The sequence below is a fragment of the Sinocyclocheilus rhinocerous genome, unplaced genomic scaffold (genome assembly GCF_001515625.1).
Source record: "Sinocyclocheilus rhinocerous isolate Xijiao unplaced genomic scaffold, SAMN03320098_v1.1 scaffold533, whole genome shotgun sequence".
Lineage (NCBI taxonomy): Eukaryota > Metazoa > Chordata > Actinopteri > Cypriniformes > Cyprinidae > Sinocyclocheilus > Sinocyclocheilus rhinocerous.
The window spans coordinates 437,961-444,038 of record NW_015642843.1 but is presented as its reverse complement, the minus strand read 5'-3'; positions in this window follow the sequence as shown (position 1 = coordinate 444,038).

Genomic DNA, 6,078 nt, shown 5'->3' with positions numbered 1-6,078 from the left:
CTTCCCTTGTGCCCCCTCAAAAATAATGAGTGCATGATGCCCCTGACACTACAATACAAAATTATTTGTCAAACAAATGAAACATTCATATTAGTTGAAATTGTTATAGATTCCTTCTAGAGATTGCAGTGATACATGACATGGTGAAAAATGACTGAATGAATAATACTTAAAGTAGGTTAAGATGAATTTTAAAATTGTGCTCCCTAAAAGCACAAGTGGCCCCTGTCTGCCCCCTAGATCAGCTAGAAACAAAGTTTAATTTATAAAGTTTTATTTTGAAATGTAAGTCAATAACAATTGGCCGAAGCCAGAGCCAATGGTGAAAGTCTTTGCGCAAAGAGACCCCGCCCCATTTTGGAGGTTCTGCCCACTTTTGGAGTTCATGCCCCATTTTTGAGATCTCCGGTCTGCAGTTATACCTACTTGTAATCCTTTACTGTTTACAGTAAAATATTGTATACACATTTTACAGTATCTTACTGTACATTTTTACAATAAAATAGCCTACTGTTCAAATGACAAAAATCGGTTACAGTATTGATTACGTTCTGGTGAAAGCAAGCGCATTCGTCAAGAAGAATTGTTGAATAACTTATGTTATTTTTGTTTTCTTTGTGCACAAAAAGTATTCTTGTAGCTTTGCAAAATTGAAGTTAAGCCACTGATGTCACCTCGGACACATTTCTAACCTGCATGCATCTCAAACGAACCAATTTACTATGAGCTCACTTTAAGCTGGCTGCACACTAGATGATTTTCAAATCCTAAACGATTTTAAAACCATGGGAGACCACAGACATGAAGACAGTCTCCCGGCGCGCATTCTGTTGTACAGTGAAAAACAAAGTATAACAAAGAATATGGGCGATGTATTCTGCTTTCTTGGCATTTTTGTGGCTGCCAAGTTTCAGCTATAGAAGCACGCAACATCCGGTAAGTGACGCTTGTTCGCTCTCATTGGCTATCGCGGGTATCACGTCAGAGGCAGCCCGATCATGTCGGAAATATCAAACATGTTTTCAGCGACGCTCCGTCTCGATCAGGAGCAGTTAAATAATCGTAACGACACCACACAATAGAGGATTTTTTGGACAAAAAATCGTTTGCGACAAGCCTAAAATCGGGCCACGCCCCGATCTTTCAGAAATGCAAATCGGGCTTAAAATTCTCTAGTGTGCAGCCAGCATTAGGCTCTTGTCTGTTCAAATCTAATTTTCAAAGCCTATATTTTACTTTTGTGCACATTAGTTTTATCTGGATGTTCAGGTGAAATCCTTCATTTTTCAGTAAATCAGTAAAAAGACATTTACTTCCTGACAATGACAGGTTGCATAAAAACAACTTTAACGGCACTTAATTATATTGGATTCATGTGAGTAATTAAGGCTGGCTGGCATTATATACATGCTCTTTTCATTCCATATGGAAAAACTCACATCACTTATGACAATATGCATTGAATGTTCAAAAGAAAAGCAATGACTCAAGTTTGTCACCACAACAGAGAAAGCTATAGCTTGAATATGAACGGATCTGTGTAACTATAGCTTTCATGATTCTTCTCAGATTGAATAATGATGATTGGTTTATCACAACTGTTTGTGAAATGTGTTGCCTGTTAACTTGTTACAATTCAACACACTGACCATCTGACTCTAGTTGTTGAAAGAAATCTTTAGTTATAAAGTCTTTACTTTGTTAAAACTAAAAATTTAGTTATAAAGGTTTTTGTTTTCAGGAAGTGTAGATGCTTTTGTTAATCAAATGATATAGTTTAGATTATTGTCTGTTCAAATCTGACTGTCAAAGTATATATTTTAGTTTTGTGCACGTTGCTTTTATCTGAATGTTCAGGTGAAATCCTACATTTTTTGTCAGTAAAAAGACATTTACTTCCTAACAATAACAGGTTAAATAAAACAACTTTAACTGAGCTTCATTATATTGGATTCATGTAATTAAATCACATATATCATCCTTTGATCGAATTTTGCTCAAATTGGTTCAAAATATCAGTGGAAGTTTTCAGTCTTTACAGGCTTTGTGATTTCTTTGTCCAGTAAAGGGTTAATGAGTGACCAATGAAAAGTTCCCAGCATGCACCTCTCAAGAATATGATTAAATACTGGCTAACTTTGCATTATATACATGCTCTTTTCATTCCATATGGAAAAACTCACTTACATCACTTATGACAATATGCATTGAATGTTCAAAAGAAAAGCAATGACTCAAGTTTGTCACCACAACAGAGAAAGCTATAGCTTGAATATGAACGGATCTGTGTAACTATAGCTTTCATGATTCTTCTCAAATTGAATAATGATGATTGGTATGATCACAATTGTTTGTGAAATGTGCTGCTTGGTAACTTGTTGCAATTCAGCACACTGACAATCTGACTCTACTTATAGAAAGATTGAAAGCAAACTGAAATTTTAGAATGTTTGGTTTGTTAAAGCTGAAAATGAATGTTTAATGTTTGATATAGGTTATGGGGTTAGTTATAAAGGTATATGTTTTTGTTTTCGTGAATTGTAGATGCTTTTGTTAATCAGATGATGTAGTTTTTAGGTTTTCTGTTCAAATCTGACTGTCGAAGTATGTATTTTACTTTTGTGCACATTAGTTTTATCTGAATGTTCAGGTGAAATTCTGCTTTTTTTGTCAGTAAAAAGAAATTTACTTCCTAACAATAACAGGTTAAATAAAAACTTTAATGGAGCTTAATTATATTGGATTCATGTGAGTAATTAAATCACATATATCATCCTTTGATTGAATTTTGCTCAGATTGGTTCAAAATATCAGTGGAAGTTTTCAGTCTTTACAGGCTTTGTCCAGTAAAGGGTTAATGAGTGACCAATGAAAAGTTCCCAGCATGCACCTCTCATTAATATGATTAAATACTGGCTAACTTTGCATTATATACATGCTCTTTTCTTTCTATATGGAAAACTCACTTACATCACTTATATGTGGCAATATGCATTGAATGTTAAAAAGAAAATCAGACTAAAGTTTGTCACCACAACAGAGAAAGCTATAGCTTGAATATGAACGGATCTGTGTAACTATAGCTTTCATGATTCTTCTCAAATTGAATAATGATGATTGGTATGATCACAATTGTTTGTGAAATGTGCTGCTTGGTAACTTGTTGCAATTCAGCACACTGACAATCTGACTCTACTTATAGAAAGATTGAAAGCAAACTGAAATTTTAGAATGTTTGGTTTGTTAAAGCTGAAAATGAATGTTTAATGTTTGATATAGGTTATGGGGTTAGTTATAAAGGTATATGTTTTTGTTTTCGTGAATTGTAGATGCTTTTGTTAATCAGATGATGTAGTTTTTAGGTTTTCTGTTCAAATCTGACTGTCGAAGTATGTATTTTACTTTTGTGCACATTAGTTTTATCTGAATGTTCAGGTGAAATTCTACTTTTTTTGTCAGTAAAAAGAAATTTACTTCCTAACAATAACAGGTTAAATAAAACAACTTTAACTGAGCTTCATTATATTGGATTCATGTAATTAAATCACATATATCATCCTTTGATCGAATTTTGCTCAAATTGGTTCAAAATATCAGTGGAAGTTTTCAGTCTTTACAGGCTTTGTCCAGTAAAGGGTTAATGAGTGACCAATGAAAAGTTCCCAGCATGCACCTCTCATTAATATGATTAAATACTGGCTAACTTTGCATTATATACATGCTCTTTTCTTTCTATATGGAAAACTCACTTACATCACTTATATGTGGCAATATGCATTGAATGTTAAAAAGAAAATCAGACTAAAGTTTGTCACCACAACAGAGAAAGCTATAGCTTGAATATGAACGGATCTGTGTAACTATAGCTTTCATGATTCTTCTCAAATTGAATAATGATGATTGGTATGATCACAATTGTTTGTGAAATGTGCTGCTTGGTAACTTGTTGCAATTCAGCACACTGACAATCTGACTCTACTTATAGAAAGATTGAAAGCAAACTGAAATTTTAGAATGTTTGGTTTGTTAAAGCTGAAAATGAATGTTTAATGTTTGATATAGGTTATGGGGTTAGTTATAAAGGTATATGTTTTTGTTTTCGTGAATTGTAGATGCTTTTGTTAATCAGATGATGTAGTTTTTAGGTTTTCTGTTCAAATCTGACTGTCGAAGTATGTATTTTACTTTTGTGCACATTAGTTTTATCTGAATGTTCAGGTGAAATTCTACTTTTTTTGTCAGTAAAAAGAAATTTACTTCCTAACAATAACAGGTTAAATAAAACAACTTTAACTGAGCTTCATTATATTGGATTCATGTAATTAAATCACATATATCATCCTTTGATCGAATTTTGCTCAAATTGGTTCAAAATATCAGTGGAAGTTTTCAGTCTTTACAGGCTTTGTCCAGTAAAGGGTTAATGAGTGACCAATGAAAAGTTCCCAGCATGCACCTCTCATTAATATGATTAAATACTGGCTAACTTTGCATTATATACATGCTCTTTTCTTTCTATATGGAAAACTCACTTACATCACTTATATGTGGCAATATGCATTGAATGTTAAAAAGAAAATCAGACTAAAGTTTGTCACCACAACAGAGAAAGCTATAGCTTGAATATGAACGGATCTGTGTAACTATAGCTTTCATGATTCTTCTCAAATTGAATAATGATGATTGGTATGATCACAATTGTTTGTGAAATGTGCTGCTTGGTAACTTGTTGCAATTCAGCACACTGACAATCTGACTCTACTTATAGAAAGATTGAAAGCAAACTGAAATTTTAGAATGTTTGGTTTGTTAAAGCTGAAAATGAATGTTTAATGTTTGATATAGGTTATGGGGTTAGTTATAAAGGTATATGTTTTTGTTTTCGTGAATTGTAGATGCTTTTGTTAATCAGATGATGTAGTTTTTAGGTTTTCTGTTCAAATCTGACTGTCGAAGTATGTATTTTACTTTTGTGCACATTAGTTTTATCTGAATGTTCAGGTGAAATTCTACTTTTTTTGTCAGTAAAAAGAAATTTACTTCCTAACAATAACAGGTTAAATAAAACAACTTTAACTGAGCTTCATTATATTGGATTCATGTAATTAAATCACATATATCATCCTTTGATCGAATTTTGCTCAAATTGGTTCAAAATATCAGTGGAAGTTTTCAGTCTTTACAGGCTTTGTCCAGTAAAGGGTTAATGAGTGACCAATGAAAAGTTCCCAGCATGCACCTCTCATTAATATGATTAAATACTGGCTAACTTTGCATTATATACATGCTCTTTTCTTTCTATATGGAAAACTCACTTACATCACTTATATGTGGCAATATGCATTGAATGTTAAAAAGAAAATCAGACTAAAGTTTGTCACCACAACAGAGAAAGCTATAGCTTGAATATGAACGGATCTGTGTAACTATAGCTTTCATGATTCTTCTCAAATTGAATAATGATGATTGGTATGATCACAATTGTTTGTGAAATGTGCTGCTTGGTAACTTGTTGCAATTCAGCACACTGACAATCTGACTCTACTTATAGAAAGATTGAAAGCAAACTGAAATTTTAGAATGTTTGGTTTGTTAAAGCTGAAAATGAATGTTTAATGTTTGATATAGGTTATGGGGTTAGTTATAAAGGTATATGTTTTTGTTTTCGTGAATTGTAGATGCTTTTGTTAATCAGATGATGTAGTTTTTAGGTTTTCTGTTCAAATCTGACTGTCGAAGTATGTATTTTACTTTTGTGCACATTAGTTTTATCTGAATGTTCAGGTGAAATTCTACTTTTTTTGTCAGTAAAAAGAAGTCTTCTTTAGTGATACAAGCTCAGAAACATTTATAACCTGTTGAAGTTTTTTATATTGTGCATTGACTTGGTGCCATGATGGATATTAAAATGTTGTTATTTATTTTTCATTTTAAACAGTAGATGATTACTATGATTACTTAATGGTAATACAATATTTGTGAACACAACTGTGTATGTCAGACCATAAATCTATGCATGGGCTCCAGACCTTCTTCCCAAAAAGACCCATATGTTCCTCCACAGCTATTTGATAAAAT